Consider the following 19,316-nt stretch of genomic DNA (forward strand, 5'->3'; position numbering starts at 1 on the left):
CACAAACATTTTTTACAGTTACAAAGCAAAAACTTAAATAGTACCTATAGCAGGTGATAAAGATAAGTGAGATTAATACATGCAGCAACTTAAAAGCATTTCATAAAGTCTATACACTTACTGCAAGGGTTTTCAAAGTGGGGGTTGGGACCCCGCAGGAGGTCATGAGGTTATTATGGGAGTGGGGGAGGGCACGAGCTGTCAACCTCCACCCCAAAACCTGCTTTGCTCCAGCACTTATAATGGTGTTAAATGTATTAAAAAGTGTTTTTAATTTATGGGGGAGGGTCGCACTCAGAGGCTTGCTATGTGAAAGGGATCACCAGTAAAAAAAAAGTTTGAGAGCCACTGACTTAACGCATTGTGATAAGTCCAGTACCCATCTTAACCGTACTAACAGACAGGTAAAACAAAACAAACTGGTTTCCAGCAATGAATTTGTCAGTGCATGGCTAAGCCCTAAAACTTTGCAAGACCTAGCACTTTGTCTACCAGCATCACACCCAATTTAAAAGGACCTGGAATTTGAAGAGTGTGTGTTTAATCACTTTCTGAAAATCATGCTCTTTTAAACTGAAGCGTGCAAAATAACTAGTCACTTTCTAAAATCTTGGCTTCACCATTTAATATTGACCCAAATGTGATCATTAATCTATATAAACATGGTATGAGGGTTGTTACGGAGTCACCGGGCGATGCTCTGGAACTGCTCCCGGCCAAGCCAGTCAGGACTTTGGTGAGCCTCCTCTTCCTTGGAGCAGACTGTCTTCAGGGTAAGAAGCTCACACGGCTTCACCTCCTGGGTCTCTCCTTGGAGCATTCAGCATCCTCTGCCCCTCCGTGTGCTTCCCACAGCGAGCCCGCCCAGGCAGGGTCCTGGGGAAGCTACAGGGTCCTGCTCCCCCACTTTGCAGTCAGACGTGACTCTCAGCCAGCCAGTAACACAGAGGTTTATTCGATGGCAGGATCATGGTCTAAAACAGAGTTTGTAGGTACCGCGAACCGGACCCCTCGGCCGGGTCCGTTCGGGGGGGGGGGGGGGAAGTGAGCCAGACCCCCACATCTGCACTTCACTCCTTGTCCCCAACCGGCTGCAGACTAACAATCCCCTCCAGCCCCTCCTCTCTGCTCAGCCCCTTTCCCGGGCCAGGAGGTTACCTGACCTCTTTGTCTCCAACACCTTCAGTTGGCACCTTTGCAGGGGAGGGGCCCAGGCCATCAGTTGCTAGGAGACAGAGTGCCAGGCATTTAGGTGCACTGGCCCTTTGCTCTGCAGCAATCACACACCCTTATTCCACCACCTAGATACTTAAGAACTGCATAGGGGACACTGAAGCACCAACACAGTATTTAGAGCAAACATTAAGAACATTCCCAGTTCGTCACAAGGGTCATGAGGGAAATATTACCTTTAGTGACAATTATACAAAATGAAGGCCTCAGTCCTGCAATGTGATGTTGTCATACCTTTAGTCCCAGATTTGGACCTTAGCGTCCAAAATATGGGGGTTAGCATGAAAACCTCCAAGCTTAGCTACCAGCTTGGACCTGGTACTTGCTGCCACCACCCAAAAATTTAGAGTGTTTTGGGGCACTCTGGTCCCCCTGGAAAACCTTCCCTGGGGACCCCAAGACCCAAATCCCTTGAGTCTCACAACAAAGGGAAATAATCCTTTTTCCCTTCCCCCCCCAGGTGCTCCTGGAGAGATACACAGACACAAGCTCTGTGAATCCAAACAGAGTGACTCCCCTTCTCCGTTCCCAGTCCTGGAAACAAAAGCACTTTCCTCTTCACCCAGAGGGAATGTAAAATCAGGCTAGCAAATCCAACACACACAGATCTCCCCCTGATTTCTTCCTCCCACCAATTCCCTGGTGAGTACAGACTCAATTTCCCTGAAGTAAAGAAAAACTCCAACAGGTCTTAAAAGAAAGCTTTATCTAAAAAAGAAAGAAAAATACATACAAATGGTCTCTCTGTATTAAGGTGACAAAATACAGGGTTGATTGCTTAAAAGAAATATGAATAAACAGCCTTATTCAAAAAGAATACAAATCAAAGCACTCCAGCACTTATATTCATGCAAATACCAAAGAAAAGAAACCATATAACTTACTGTCTGATCTCTTTGTCCTTACACTTAGAAACAGAAGATTAGAAAACAGAAACTACTTCTCCAAAGCTCAGAGAAAGCAGGCAGACAGAAAAAAAAGACCTCAGACACAAAATTCCCTCCACCCAAAGTTGAAAAAATCCGGTTTCCTGATTGGTCCTCTGGTCAGGTGCTTCAGGTGAAAGAGACATTAACCCTTAGCTATCTGTTTATGACAGATGTACATACATGGGTCTCATTGCAGGACTGAGGCGTAAGGAGTGTTAAGAGCATGTCCCTGACAGATGCTGGCCATCCTCAGTTAAGCTGTTGAGTTCAGGGTGGCTGGTCTCTGGCAGAATCAGGTACAAATCATGGCAGAAATATGCTTAAAGGAATATTGTCAGGTTAAAAATCATGTATTTAAGAACACAATGTCATTCCCATTAAGTAATTAAAACTGAAATGATTTTTAAAAACTGGTTTAACTTGCATTGGTTTTGCTGTTTGTATTTTGCTTTAGTCAGTGAAAGTTGACTGATTTTAGTGTGTCCATTGTTTGTTTGTTTGTTTATCTTTAGTTTCTAGTCAGTTTCACTTTCAGGTCCTCCTGAAAAAGCACCTGGAAGGAAGGAATGTTTTGTTTACAAATAGTCCAAAGGAAAATACCTTTTTTTTTAAATTCCCATGATTAAAAAAAAGAAGCAATTGAATCATTTTAAATGGTTTTGATTTATATGTGGATTTTATAAAATATTATTTCTGCAAAAGCTATCATTTGGGTAAATCTCCTATAACAGTTTCCCTTATAAATAAAGTGTAAAAATTATATAAAATTCCCATAACTTTGTTTTTTGTTTGTTTACTTGCTCTGCATTCACAAATGGAAGTTGTTTTTATGGGCAAACAAATAGTGTCTAGGGGGAGGGATAGCTCAGTGGTTTGCGCATTGTCCTGCTAAAGCCAGGGTTGTGAGTAGAATACTTGAGGGGGCCACTTAGGGATCTGGGGCAAAATCAGTACTTGGTCCTGCTAGTGAAGGCAGGGGGGCTGGCCTCAATGACCTTTCAGGGTCCCTTCCAGTTCTATGAGATAGGTATTTCTCCATATATTATTATTATAGCTCTAATCACTGCAGAGAATTGCTACATTTTTTTGTTGAACCCTGCAGTCATTCTCCAACAATGAAACTGCATTTTTATGATTTTGAAAAATATAATTTTATAATGTAGAAGATTTTTCTTAGGTGAATGAGCATATTGTTAATTATTCCGTTGACCTTGACCAACATCTTTCTAAAACATTGTGTTAATGGTTTCATCATATTGCATTACTAACAATTGTCATGCAGAAAGTAATGCACATTGAATTTTGCACTGTGATTGATTTAACAGAATTTTTCATTTCAGCTTAAATGCACTTAACATACCTTTACATTTTGGTGGTTTTTTTTAAATAGTACCAGTCCATATCTAACAATTGCTTAATTTGAATTCAGTGGGGTGGTCACCAGCTGAACCCTCCACAGCTTTAATCAAAGCCAAGTGGAGTGAGATTTCAGAAAGTCACTGTGGTTGAGGCTTCTGCATCGCTTTCAGGTGCTACCAGTGGTTCTCAATCTGCAGCCCATGGTCTGCTTGCGGCCTAGTCAGCACCCAGCTGCAGTCCAGGTGACATCCTCAGGGCCATATAGATAGTATTGGATGTGGTCCACATAACACACATGCTGCCCACAATGGTAAATAGGTTGAGAACCACGAGGCTAGTCCATACTAGCATTTAACTCAAGTTTATTGATTGCCAGTTAACTTGAGTTAGCTACCAGCACATTGGTCTGTGCTGGTTTGGCCAGAGCTCAGCCAGTGCTCAGGTAAACCATGAACACAGGTGTCCTGAAGTTGGGTAGTGTTCAGAGTAGTACACACAGAGCATTAACTAATGTGAGTGAATTGCCAGTCAATTAATTCATGTTTGAAAAAACTCTAATGGGGCAAGTCCTGAGAAAAAGAATGGTCTTGTGGTTCAGGCACTGCCCTAGTACTCAGGAGATATAGGTTCACTTCCCAGCTTTGCTACAGATTTCCTGTCTGATCACAGGCAAGTCACGTGCTGATCGATCTCTCTCTCAGTTCTTGTTCTGTAGAATGGGAATTATAGTACTTTTCTCTAACGCCTCTTCAGGGCATGGTTTATCTCTTACCGTCTGTCTGTACAGCACCTATTTTAATGGGACCCCAAGTTTGGGCCCATGAGCTTATTGTAATACTACTACTAATAATGATATGGTCCTTTGGTGTCCCCATGACAGCTCAGGTCCTGGCACGATCTGATGGGTTGGTTTTCATAGTCCTTTCTGTTTCTGCTTCTTTCTAGTCCATGGGTGTGGCTGGGCAACCACTACCAGCCTGCTCTTTGAAGATGCTGCTCTCAGTTCTGTCAGCCTTTCAGCTCCCTCTGCCAGGAGGTAGTGAGAGCTTGTCCTGTCAGTGTCACTAAAGAAGAATTAATTTGTGTCCTATTTGCAGGGTCACTTACATATTGATGAGGTACTGATGAATTAGTGCTTGCAGAAGTGATATGTACCAGAACCTGCTTAGTGTGAGCTCTGATCCAGTGAAACTCCTATCTCAGTGAAGTAGAATAAACATCTCTAATGATCTCAGTTCATTTCATTGGGCAAACTATAATATAGGTTTACAGCAAACGTCTGCTGACTAGGGATGGGGCAAATCCAACCCACCCCATTCTAGTGCAGTAAAAATTTCCCCTGGCAGTAGATTGAGGTGTGTTTAGCATTTGTTGCCCGTGGAGCACAGAACTATGTAGATTTTAAAGTTACTGTATTGGAGGTGCAAACTCTGCAGAACATCCCTGTCTATTTCTTTGGAGGACTAGGCTGATTTAGATTGATCAGTTAGTTTAGAGATGGGTTGGATGGTATAAGGACTGTTAATTGCTTGATATTTGCATTCGGGGGATATGTAGGAGAAGGTTGTGTGTAGAGAGCATCGTAAAAAGGCTGGCTAATGTAGCTAAAATACGATATGAGGATTTGTTTAGACCAGTGAGATTTGCATTGGTATAACTATGTTAATGTGGTTACACAGACACGAACCTCTAGTGCAGAAATACTGCATTGATGCACAAGCTCCATTTTTTGCAGGTTCAGTGTGTCTACATTAGGGGGTTGTACCAATGTAACAATATTGCTGAAATTACACTAGTGAAAATCTCCCTAATCTGGTATTTGGGAAGCATTGGCCTGAGCAGGCAGAGAGAGAGAATAAAATGGGGGAAAAAAACCCCAAACCTGTTGAGAAGAGAGAGCGCTGCCTGAACTTATACTGCGCGGATAAGGCTGTGCTAGTGTGGTGTCTGTGTGTGTGTGTGTGTGCTGCTTGGTTTGACAGCATCACGTAGGAGTGTGCACAGATATGAATTAATCATGAAACAATATGTCTCAGTAACCAGAACTCTAGTGTGGGACTCAAGTGCAAATTATTGCACCATCTACACTGAAATATGTGGCTGTTTGACTTTTATTTTGTGGGCTGGATGGCCCAAATCAGGAGAGCAATTCTGAATAGTAGCTAGGTACTAGTGCCAGCGGCAGTAATTTGGCCCAGCAGCAGCTGTTTCTATTTCCCTTCTGTTTCAGAGTGGTGGGTAGAAGGGGACCCATTTTATCTTCTTTCTGATATTTTTGTAATCAGCATAATTTTTCAGTGGACTGCACACATCTGTGGCCTAAAATCTGTGCCCAGGCTTCATGTAATCAGTGGAAACTGACATTTCTCATATTCCAAGGTTAGCTTGCCATTCGTGAAAGGCACGTGCTGCTCTACTCTCCTCTTTTCCTTTTATTTTCATGATTTTATGTTATCTTTTATCAAGTCCTTCTATTTCCACATGCAGATGTCATGACATCTTGTACATCCCCAGGATATGCCAGGGTTTTGTTGCCTTTCTTAGCTGAAATCTCTTTATCCCTCTCCCTCACATTTTATTGTGTTCAGAATTTTCAGATTTTTAGTCACTTCAGCTGTTGAATTCACTAAGCCCTTGAGAAGAAGCAATTGTATTTTCACTTATGTGCTAAAATGAACTGACTAAACAAAATGTAAACAGATGTTTCCTTGCTGGTGACACACTTCAGAAAAATATATCTTCTAAAGACATTAGCCAGCTGCATGTTGGAAGGCAAGTTAAACTGCTGTGCATACATATATGAAGCAATCTGTTGACCCAATCTTTACTCAACCAAAATTCCCACTAAGTGAATAGGGCTGCAGAATTGGACAGTTACTTTGATGGTTTTTAAATGACAGGATCACAATATTATATTATCCAAGAAGCTGATTTTCCTTGTGGAACTGCTGTAAATACTTTGGGCCCAATTCTGCTCTTACACTGGTTTACCCTGCTGTAATATCAGTGACTTGCATGGAATTATTCCGGTTAGATGAGAGTAGTATCAGGCTCAGGGTTGCACGATGGCTGGATGAAGGTGACTGTAAACTTTCATTAAAACCTTGCTATGATGTGATCTAAACAATCCTGTAAGTAATGCTTATCAACAAACATTTTCAAACAAAAGATTAGTGGCTAGAAAACAAACTTTTTTTGCTAACCTGGTAAATCTGCATCCTGGCGTCCTGCATGTGGCACTCTTCTTTCTCTGTTGCATTTGGGCTATTGTGAGATTACGATCCTTGGGTCAGTATAAGGTCTGTAGATGTATGCTGGATGATCAGAGTTGAAATCAGATGAAATCCTGTTATAAATTAACTTGGGACCCTATTATGCCCATGTAACTTGTGTACCCAAGACTGGCTGTCTTGGCTAAATTTAAGCTGAAGGGATGATTAATATGGTATAGCAGCTGTAAACTAAGGAATGGATACTAAAAAGTTTGAAGATCCCTTTAGTACATCTAGCACTTTCAAGGCTAGTTGTAAAGAATTTGAACGGACTAATTTTGTGGGATGTTCTGTCTAGTCATTTCCACCATGTTTGTCACAATAGAATCTAAGTCCCTGCTTTTGTCAAGATGATTTCACTGGACTTTTGTGTGATTTAGTGTGTGTTAAGTGGGTTAGTGATTATTTCAGACTATGTTGGTGTTTTTCAGAGACATAAGGTGGGATTGGGGGAGGAGGATTTAAGGCATGTATGTGGTTCGTTCAGTAATTACAAATAGAATTTTAGAGGTGTCACTGTCTTCTGCTTTCAACCCATTGCCTGCTTACCATTTGCAAACTCTGCCCAATGTAGTTTTCATCCTAGATTCCTTTTTAGTGCAAAACTTTCCTTTATTTCCAGTTTGTGCTGAGCTCAGCTCGCTGCTGCTACTGTTACTAATAACCTGAGGGGACAACACATGGAAACATTTGACTGAATGCTCAGCTGCTACACTGTGGGACCGCTGCTGTGCAGAGGGCCACATAAGTGAACAATTGTACTGCTGTGTTGAGCACTTTGCCAGAATTGTGTTAGGATCCCTGCAGGGCTGAACTTTGGCCACCCGTGATGCAGCAGAACACTCCCTACTTGCCCGCACAAGGACTGATCACATGTTCAGAGGTTAAATTTTTGTATGGGGTCTTCAGTAAACAACAGAAATTTTGTTTTGTTCTCACGCCTCTAAAAGAACAATAATAGCGCACAAAAGAGAACTGTTATCACAGACTCGTATCGTCGTCACTTCTCTCCAAATTATAATTTTCCACAGATCATATTTTCATGAAGTCCTTTTAATTATTCCTCCCCCCCCCGAATAGAGGATGTTTTGTATTAAGCATTGAGCATTACCTAACATTGTGTTCCCTGTATGCACATAATGAACAATTTTGTTGAAGAGGATAAGCAGACAATTTAAAAAATCTTTGGTGCGCTGTGCACTTTTTGCACACTCTGCAAAATACCTATGTAAAAAATGCATAGCATATTCCAACTGGAAGTACACTTCTGGCATGCAGCTTTTATCTGTGCTACTAGAAACCTTCACAAATGCTACACATTTAATATAAAACCACAGTACTTTTAGATATTTAATAATGCAAGTAAGTGGCTCGACCAAAGATCTCGACACTTTGGAACATTCAGTGTTTCACATAAATTAGGGAAATATACCAAGGAAAGATTAATATTCATCTTATTAGTCTTCAAACATAGTGTTTACATACTGTTACGTTAACTAACTGAATATTCCTTTATAAACACCTTTTAAAACTAGTATTTATATCAGTTTTCATATATATAAATAAATAAAACAAAGCAGGACCCTGTCCCTTGTGTTACCATGATTTTGTCTTTAGATGACAACCAAAAGGCCTATAAACTGAAGTCGTAAGTATTCTTGTTGGTAGTGTGACTGAATACCTGGACAGACTTCATGGTTTGTTTTATAAGCGTACAGTTCTTTTTGCAGGCTTTATGTCTTTAACACAACCTTCTTTGATGAGGTTTGATCTATAATATCTGACTTCTTTCCCTTGAATGCCATTTTGATTTGGTATACAGGGGTGCTGGAACAATTTGTATAGTGAGGTTGCTGAGAGCCAATGAACCCTGCTGTAAACCCCGTATATGATGGAAACCACTTCAAGCTAGGGAGTGCGGTAGCACCCTCAGCACCCCTCGTTCCGGCACCATTGTTAATATACATTTGATTTCATGACATTTTTGCTTTATGGGTGAATTCACTCCTGTGCAGAGATCCAATACCAGTCTTGTGCACCACTTTGAAGCCCTCAAATTAAGGTTTAAATGGGAAGTTAGTATGTATAGGCCTTTGTGCTGCCCTCTGCACTGAGGTGAATTTCACTGAAATTAAATCCTACCTCACAGAATCTACACTGAAATTACTGTAAGGTATAAAAGTAAGATTTTAAATGACTGTTAAAAATTATTTGATTGACCCTGTTAAGGCAAATAGAAAATCTTAAATTGAATATTTGTGTAATAGTCCAACATGGCTAACACAGGAGACCATGTTGGAAGAAAGTACAATTAGAATCTCATCTTCAGACAAAATCCCATGTGTTTGAGGAAATATAGCTGATGACTTTATTTTTATTACTCCAGATAAATCAGAAAGTTAAGTTAGCAATGACTGGTTACACTGCCACTGTTAAATGTCCAAAGGGAATCTTCTGTCTTAAGAAGCAGGATCTGTTAACAATTACTTAGAAAATAAGCATTTTACTTTTGGTTTTCCATGAAAGTGGCTAATTAATTTGAAAACATTTTTCGTACTTATTCTACTATGCACTGTTTATGAAAGTATATGTTTTTATGGCAAGTATCTACTCGTCTGTTTATCACAATAATTGAAAACTAAGACTGCCATTAAAATGAACATACAGAAACAAAATATGGCATATCTATTAAGCTGTGTTGGTAGGGCGTTATTAGAGAATTGATCCCTGCTTGTGGTATGTGTGTGTAGAATATAGTGATTCATATCCTAAAAGCATGGTTAACACAATGCTACATGTGAGAGTTTTGTATAAACGTAGCTTAAATGGAAGCTGTAGTTCCAAACTGGATTAGAACTAGGGAATACACTTTAACAGTAAAACCAGCAGAGTCCTGTAGCACCTTATAGACTAACAGATGTATTGGAGCATGAGCTTTCCTGGGTGAATACCCACTTCGTCAGATGCAAGTGGGTATTCACCTAGGAAAGCTCATGCTCCAATACATCCGTTAGTCTATAAGGTGCCACAGGACTCTTTGTTGCTTTTACAGATCCAGACTAACACGGCTACCCCTCTGATATTTTAACAGTAAGAGCACTTAGCACTGGAACAATTTTCCTAGAAGCGTAGTGGATTCTCCATTACTTTAACTCTTTAAATAAAGTGTGGATGCTCTTGCTAGTATGGGCTTGATACTAGAATTACTGAGTGAAATTCTGTGGTTTATATCAGGAGATCAGAATAGATATTCATAATGGATCATTCTGACCTTAAAATCTATACATTCTGGGAACATGATATGATAGAACATTAAATCTGAGATTTAGATAGTGTAGCCCAGGGCTGTAGGTGAAATTCTGTCCTCAGATACACTTGGGAAGTTCTCATTAAATCACAGGACAGGATCTGGCCGTTTATCCAGCATTAACCAATTCTGTTAGCTGAGCCCAAGAATGTGTTATCCCTTGATAGTCCCAATCTTGGACTAACTATGTTTTTAATATGTTTGAATGAGTTGAATGTTAACATTAAGAAGTTCTACTTTCCACTAGTCAGTGAGTGAGGGGCAAAATATTGCCACGATCAAAAACTGGCTGAGAGGGGAAACAAAGAGTAGGAATATATAATCATTTTTCATCATGGCAAAAGGTTAGCGGAGTGCCTTGAAGTTCTGTATTAGGTCCAGTGTTGTTTTAATATAGTTAGTTATTAATTTGGAAAGAAAGTTAAGCTCTGAGTTTGTTTTATATGACAGCTGAATTGGGTAGGGTGAAAGACTCCTCCCCTGGGAAAGGCATGGCATTCTGTAGCTGCAGGAGTGCAGACAATTCCCTATCAGAATGAGTAGCCTTTTAGAAATTGATAAAGCCTGAGCCAGCAGATAATTTTTTGGTTGGCTCAGAGCCGTTATGTTATGATCTGATTTAAGTTAATGGTATTAAATGACAAGAGACTAGTACTTATCTACATGTCAGAAATGAACAAACTTTTGTACTCTGGTGTGTGATGTGTTATTACTTTTTATTGATGCACCATATCACTTCATCCTGTGATTCTGTTAAATCTTGCTAGGTATGAACACGGTTACAAGGTTGAGTCAGCACTTGGATGGCTCCTAAGGAGCACAGGGGTCTAAGTGACCAGGGCCGTCCTTAGGATTTATGGGGTCCTATGCAGTATTATTAAACTGGTGCCCCTATGCCGGATGGCAGCCCAAGCTCACAGCCTGGTGGGGGAGGGGAAGGAGGGACTTGACAGCAAAGGATAATGAGATGCCCGGCCTGCCTCATGGTGGCGGAGAGTCACAGTTCCCCACAGAGACTTCCATGCCCTCTCCCTCATGCAGAATGGACATGAAGAAAGTACCTAATTAAAAGCACTAAAATTTGGGAATAAAAAATGTCAGTCACAGGTTTTTTGATATGCCCTGAAGTTTGTCAGAGATTTATTTGCAAAAACTTCATAGTAAGGGTGAGTCAGCTGTCCTGCTGAATACAACATTACATATAATGGAATACATGATGCAGCTCTTCTCTGTTTTACATTTTCTTCATCAGTATTTCTAAACTGAATTTATATTTTAAATGTACTCAAATCTTAAGCCAGCGTTCCAGATTACTACATATTTAACTCATTGAAACAAAGACATTCTTTTAAATTAATCAGAGAGATTTAGTGTGTTCATGACAATGTTCATTGCTTTTAGAAAAAGGGAACAGTAATTTACTTTGTGTGATCTCCATAACAAGAGACATGGTTATGAAATTTCACCAACTTTAAAAAAATGTTTCCAAAGATTTTAGGTATAACAAGGATTTTGTCTTACTAAGGTACTGATTTTGCTGGAGGGTTCTTTTAAAACTAGTTCGTCGGATAGTCAGAAGTAAAGAAAGGGAAACACTTTGTCCAGCTATCTGGAAGGGAAGGACTGTTGTCCCTTTAAGGGCTCTCTTCAGTGGGGAGTGGGGGGAGAGGTGGTGAAGGGATGGACAGAAAGGACACAGGAAGACTTGGAAGCACTTTTTTTTTAAACTATAGTAATTAAAATGTGTATTTTAGATAAAGGAGGTCTTTTGAAGGATTTATTTTAAAAACTGTATGTCTGAAGATCCACACATTTAAGGCTAAAGATGATTGGGCATCTAAAACTCTATGCAAGCATTTTTTAGAAATGTGATGTTATAATCTTCACAAGCTCACTAATGAAATATTTTTAAAGCAAATTTTAAACTAAGGTCCTGTAGACTGACGTTCTGTGTAAATATTACATTAATGCACAACTGTTTTTGTCAGTAAAGTCAGAAACTGACAGTATAAAAATTTATTTGGGCATAAGCTTTCGTGGACTTCTGATGAAATGGGTTCTAGTCCACAAAAGCTTATGCCCAAATAATGTTAGTTTTTGAAGTGACACAAGGACTCGTCCTTGTTTTTCTGATGCAGACTAACAGGACTACCACTCTGAAACCTGTCAGTATATACATTGGGGTTGGCAAATGCCTGTTAAATGGCTTTATTACCCCTTGAATGTCTCTTTAACAGTTTCAATGTTGTGCTAATAGGTCTGGCAGGCTGGAGGTTTTTTCACTTTTAACTACTAGATTCCCTCCCAAGGAAGACTCACCAGGCTAGAGCAGCCATCTCTGGGAGCCTGCAGGAAGGGTCAGAACAGGGATGGGAAAACAAGAGGGTGGACACTAAGACCCAGTGGTGCCCCAAATTTTCAGGTGCCCTACGCAGCTGCCTGTGTTGCCTATGCCTAAGGACGGCCCTGTAAGTGACACTATTCCCTTTAAGTCTGTACTAAACAGATGCTGCATTGGTGGAACTATGTTAATGGATGGACCATCTTTCTAATAAGATACAAAACTGAAGTCCAGTTCACTTGTTGTCATTAAAGATTTCATGCCATTGCTATTCAAAAAATAGGTATGTTAATACTGGAGTCATGGCCAGAATTATTATTTATTATTATTAATAATAATCTGATTTGGCAAACTACTGTCTTTCTACCTAAATTCCCTATGAAGTTGAAAAAGATTTTCTTCACTCCCTGGCTTGTACTGTTGTGCAATGTGCTGCTTTGTACCGTTAAACAGTTTGCCACATTTAATCACAGAGCTGACTGTATTTTAGTGGTGGATAAAGTAACAGCCTGTGTATAGTTGCAGTTTGAGACCTCCGTCCTGCAAATTATTCTTTGCAGGCAAATGACTGAGCCCATAGAGAACCTCACAGACTTCAGTAGAACACAACTCATGCAGATCTACTTGTACAGTCGAGGCCTATGTTTCGAACAGTACTATAGGATGTAAGGCCATTATATTTGCACAAAGCAGTGTTTGAAGCTGTAGTGGGAGAACTATTTTGGTGGCAGACAAAAATCTTTTAAAGATTCTCTAATTATGATCTGTCTTGCAGAATTACTGATGCTGTGTCTATAAATGGAATCCATATTTTGGACTTCATCCTAGTTGGAAGTCTGCTTTTATTTTATAAGTAAGAGTCTACATATTATTATAGTTGCTGTATAAGCAACATTTTAATTAATACAAAAAACCCCAACAACCTTATTTTGTAGGACTTCTGGAATAAAGTTGGCAGTTTGTAACATACATACTGTTCCTCAGGGTGACTTAATGTGAAATGTCTAAGATTTTTTTTAACTATCAGAGTGACTTTGTAAATGCTCAAAATACCATAACTGTTGTGGACAAAGGTCTTTACACCTGGAAAATTAAAGCCCACTCTCAGAATGTGTTTGGTGACTTTTTTGTGCACCTAAACTGCTAACTCTTGATGCAAGTTCAGTGAAATGTAGGATTTGACTTTGGAAGTTATGGCCTAAATTCCCTTCATTGTGAGGGACTCCTTTTGGCCCACGCACCTCACCAGAGAGGGCAGAAAATCTGGGGAAGATTCCAAAGAGGGTTTGTGGGAGACAAGGATGGCTAAGTGGGATTCTGCATTCCACCTATGTCCACACACAGCTCTCTCATCTGCATATGATGTTCTTGGTGACCGTCTGTCCAGCTTAGTAGCTGGGTTTTTAAGAAGGCACTGCAATCATTTTGGAGCTGATGATTTATTGATAGCAGATAGGGGAGGAAAAACTAAGCAGAAATGCCATTATGAGAACAAAGGAGTGTGTAAGTTTTTAAACTTGTCAACATTGCCAGTTTTCTCCATGTACCGTTGCTGTCTTTGAAGTGGCTGTGCACAGAAATTAGTGCTACAGAGCACTCAGCCCATTGCATAAATATGAGAGTTCATGCCTTGCTTTGTTCTGCAGGTAGAATTTAAAGTCCCAAATAGATTTTTTTTAAAGACTCATAGTCAAGCTGTTGTAGTTAGTCTGCACCTGTTGTGTTTGTTCATAGCTGCCACTGCAATTCTACTGTATTCTGTAGAATCCAAGCTTTCGTTTCAGAAAAAGAAAAAAAAATGAGGGGAGAGGATCAAGCCTTTAGCATTTAAGGTTGTGGAGATAGCTTTTTTTAATGTGATAATATAGTCCATGTGATAATAGTCCATGTGATAATATTTTGTCAAGCCAGCAGCTAAGTTTGCTGAAACAAATAGCTGTAAAGTCACTGTCCAGTTCAACCTGAGATCCGAACCTGCCTCTAATGTACTAATGGTACTAATGTACAGACATCCAGCTTGGATCACTAAAATGTAATCAGGAGAGGAAAATGAGCCAGTTTTTTGTTTATTATCTTGAATTCTTGTGTAGAGATTTTCTCCCAAAATAAAGCTGGATCTCACCCGTCTCCTTGGTGTAACCAAAGCAAAAATAACACCTGTAGCTTTTTTAAAAACTGCTGCTTCTAACCTCTCTCTCTCTCTTTTAATCTCTGTTTAAAAGGGCATTTTACTTCAATTGATGTGCAGGTTAGCTAGCTTGCATCAAAGGAATACCTCTTACAAATGACAGAAAGTCTTATATCTTTTTCCTGGTGTATTTTTATTTTTTCTTTTCCCATAGGAAACTGAAAGATCTCTCTTCAGATATTCTCTTCCCCCTCCCCCTCCATTTTTTTTTTTTTGGCCTTCCTGTTTGCACAGCACCTAGTATCAGATAGGGAGCATCATCTTCAAGAAGTGATCTCTGAATGTCATATTTGAAGAGGTATCTGAAACATTTACAGATCTGCATATAGAGTATATAACATATGATAGAATGGATTTTTCTCTCTTTAATCAAGGTAGCAAACTTCAATATCCACAACTCTAGTAGCAATGTCAAAGATTTAACCTCAGATATGATAATAAAGAGACTCTTGCGAGTCACGCCATGCACAGGAAATGATACATAGAGTAACTGCTTTCTATTGTTGCATATGTGCACTGCTGTTTTCTTGATGTGTATTGCATGTTTTAAAAAGCTGAAATTTGGAGTGTTCCTTTATCCTGGTATTCCTCAAAACCTTCCCTTGGAAAAGTAAACAAGTATTTGAAGTTAGGAAAATAATTATGTGCATTATCCAAAGTAGTTCCTGTAGTAATTTTCAAGAAGTACAAGCAAACACTACAGATACAGTTGTGACCTTGCCAGTTACCCAAAATAAATTGATAAGCTTTTAAGAGCTACCACTGTATGCAATATATATTGTAATTGCTGTTGCTGCCACTTTGCAATCAGCAGCATCTTATGGATTATTTAATATTTTTTAAAAATCGTATTTTAGAGTAAAGCTGTATAATGAAGCAATTAGCATTCTGGGTAAGCGGGGCAGATTTACTGAAGACTTGGGTCAGTTCAATGTGATCTCTGTAGTATATAACTCATACGCCAAAGGCTTTTAAGTGGCTAATAAAATTTTGAAAATGTATATCTTTATTCTCTTATTAAGAATTCAGGGTGAAATTCAGCCCTATACCAAGCTATGAGACAATGCCTATGCAACACCTGTGCCCTGATTTTAGGATATAAGTGGTTCATTGATACTGTCTGGCCCTCTGCAAGGAGGTAAATATTATCAGTATGTGTGAAGAGCCCTATAGAGGGAATTCCTCCATTTTTGCATAACTTAGGTATTGCTTATCTGACGGCCTTGCCAGAATGCCTTGGCCCTGACCTTGGAGGTATTATTACCTATTATCTCTGGAGGTGGGAGGGTATTTCAGACCATGCTGGGAGGCAGCATGATCTTCTAGTGGATGAGTATGTTGAACTTGGAATCTGGAGACCTGACTCCTCCTATTCCTGGATCTGTCACTAACCTGCTGTATGGCGGTGGGTAGGTCACTGTCTGTTTCCCCTTCTGTCCTTGGTCTGTCTTCTCCACATAGATTGTAACCTTTTTGGATCAGGAACTGTTTCTTACTGTGTGTTTGTACAGTGTCTAGCACAATGAGGCCCTAATCTCGTTTGGGGCCCCTAAGAGCTACATCTACTATAAGTAATTATCAGTCCTTGACTTTAAAAAAATAACTTAACTGATGTATGCTGATGTTTTGGAGAGAACTGAGTCAGTGGAATCCTGTGAAGTTTTGCATGCATCTCACAGTTCACCTCCAGAGAATAGCAGTGTGTTGGAAAAGAATGCTATTGGGATCTAATTTTCCATCTATTTTACCTTTACTCCAGTGCTGGAACTGTCCAGAATGCTTCTCCCAGATTGTTCTTTAGCTTCTCTCAAACAATGTTAAGATTAAAATGTGTGTGTGAGGCTTGACTGCAGGAATCTCACCCTAAAAACTATGATGGGCTGAAATAATTTGTTTCATATTTTATCTTAAAACCCTTTCATCACATTCTTTTCAGAGCTCCATTTCATTCTATTTGGATCTCTTTTGATGGGAATATTTTTCTGTCGACTGTTGCTAATTTCCTTTTTGGGGCAGTGTGATTTATCTAGCACTTGTCTTCAAATGGATTCATTTACCAAAATTGATTGGTATGTCCTGCTGTTTGTTGCTGTCAAAATGCACAGTGGTGCTTAAAAACTGCATAGCATTTTGCTGCCTAACTATGATAGTTAAATCAATCCTTTATCTTCAATGACATGGTAAACCTTTTAAAGCTGGAATCATATCTCATAGGTTATTACTCTATGATGAGAAAATAAATTACTTTTCTATAACATTTTCTACTAAGATGTTCTTAAATTGTGGCCTTTAGATCTTTGATTATCCATTAGATTGTCAAACTTTTCATATTACCACTTATTCTTTCTTTTAAATTTCTCATAAACTTGGATAAATTTGCTTATAATCTTCTTAGTTTAGAGGAGAACAGATAAAACTCCTTTGAATCTGTTGTTAAAATACACATTTCCGAGAGCTGCAGTATTTTGGAATAGTAATTCAAAAAAGAAATGGTCAGAATCTTCTCACTGAATAATCTTAGATTTAAATCTCACATAAACATTTGAAACTCCTATACAGTTAGAGGGACTTGAAATTAATATTTTGGATGTGGAAAGATATTAGAGATGTTTTTGAAATGAACCTTTAAGAGATTGGAAAGTTACTCCGCCAACATCAGTGAATTTACCCCAGAGATGAATCTGGTCTTGTATGCATGAGGATATAGACAGAATAAATAATTGCACATAGTTTCAGAGTCTTGAGGCTGCAAAGTACAGAATGGATCCAAATAAAAGTTCTTATTTTAACTCATTGGACAATGTGACGCTTAAAGTGGACTGTGCCAAAGGAAATGTTTCTTGTTCACTTAATTTTGAGAAGAATGTCAAATGGTTTCATGGGATGGATAGGCATAGGGAAGATTTGCTAGGAGAGGCTTGAGCATGTAGTCTGCCTTTGACAGGTGCACCACATTTCTTCTTTAGAGATCTCTAGTGCTTCAGGTTGTTCCGCATTCTACCAGTTTTGCATTTGTGTCACTTGTATGAGTGCACATTGTTAAGAAATTCTGAGCTGCTTTGTCTGAATGCCACACTATACCTTAGTCATCTTGTAAAATAGCAATAATAAATATTGACTCATTCACAATGGCTCAAAAAACAACACTGTCAAAACTGTATCATTACAAAGCCCAGCGGTTAAGAAGAATGACAGCAAACAGACACCTTCATTGTGTTAGAATGCCCATTAGTATTCTGTCCACATGGACTTGCCTTGGAAAAATCATCTTAATGGGCTCTGAATGAGCCCAACTGCCAGCCATTGTTGGATGACGAGAGGCTGCAAACTCTGCTACTTGTGAGTTATAGCAATGACTGCCTAATACCAAGCTAGATCAGGGTCAGGAGGCAGCTTAACATGACATCAATCAACAGCAGCTACACAGAGGAGACCTGCTGAGGCAGGATAGAATTCCCAGAGCACACGCAACAGGGGAAAGAGCAGCGTTAAACACTGTCTGTAATGTCTGCATTGGAGCCAGAATAACAGATTATTTAGAATAAATAACAATTTGGATGTCGTCTGCCAAAATATTATATAAATAGCTGATGAAAATATCCAGTTAACTGTACTTTTGTAAGTGCATGTACCCCTTCTTTCCGCACAGCAGTATCTTCGTATCTATAAACTACTTAAAATCTTGCCAGCTTTACCTAAAATAAATAGATTTTTCTTGTATGTCCCTAGATTTACCATATGCCTTGAATACTACAAACACTGAGGTTATTCAAGTCAATTGAAGGTTTCTAAAGGTCACCACTGATGTGTCTATATTTGCAAAGATTATATGTCAAAAGAGACTGTTCAGAGTCCAAACTGAGGATCTTCTGAACTTTTTCCTGGACACACCGCTTGGAAACCCTTGTAACATTTTTGTCTTGCTTAGGATCCTGGCAGCTTGTATTATTTCAAATAACACAAACAAATAGCTGATGGGGTCTAGTGGGATCCTGCAGGGCTTGTTCTTGGCCCTACGCTATTTAACTTTTTTTTTTTTTTAATCAATGACCTGAAAGAAAACACAAAGTCATCACAGATAAAGTTTGCAGGTGACACACAAATTGAGGGTGTGGTAAATAATGAAGAGGACAAGCCACTGATGCAGAGCGGTCTAGTTTGCTGGGTAAGCTGGGGGCAAGCAAACAATGCGTGTTTTAATGTGGCTAAATGTATACATCTAGGAACAAAGAACACAGATTATACTTACATGATGGGGGAACTCTGTCCTGGGGAACATTGACTCTGGTCATCTAGTCCAACCCTCTGCTCAAAGCAGGACCAATTCCCAACTAAATCATCACATCCAGGGCTTTGTCAAGCGTGACCTTAAAAACCTCTAAGGAAGGAGATTCCACCACCTCCCTAGGTAACCATTCCAGTGCTTCACCACTCTCTGAGTGAAAAAGTTTTTCCTAATATCCAACCTAAACCTCCCCAACTGCAACTTGAGACCATTACTCCTTCTTCTGTCATCAGGTACCACTAAGAACAGTCTAGATCCATCCTCTTTGGAACCCCCTTTCAGGTAGTTGAAAGCAGCTATCAAATCCCCCCTCATCCATCTCTTTTGAAGACTAAACAATCCCAGTTCCTTCAGCCTCTCCTCATAAGTCATGTGCTTCAGCCCCCTAATCATTTTTGTTGC

General features: G+C 39.5%; 1 protein-coding gene across 1 annotated transcript in view; it reads left to right on the top strand.

Moving 5' to 3' along the window:
• XYLT1 (xylosyltransferase 1) overlaps window positions 1–19,316 on the top strand; it is a 347,177-nt gene that overhangs the window by 18,132 nt on the left and 309,729 nt on the right. The gene's annotated exons all lie outside the window — the stretch shown is intronic.

This window comes from Gopherus evgoodei, chromosome 10 (genome assembly GCF_007399415.2).
Source record: "Gopherus evgoodei ecotype Sinaloan lineage chromosome 10, rGopEvg1_v1.p, whole genome shotgun sequence".
Classification (NCBI taxonomy): Eukaryota; Metazoa; Chordata; order Testudines; family Testudinidae; genus Gopherus; species Gopherus evgoodei.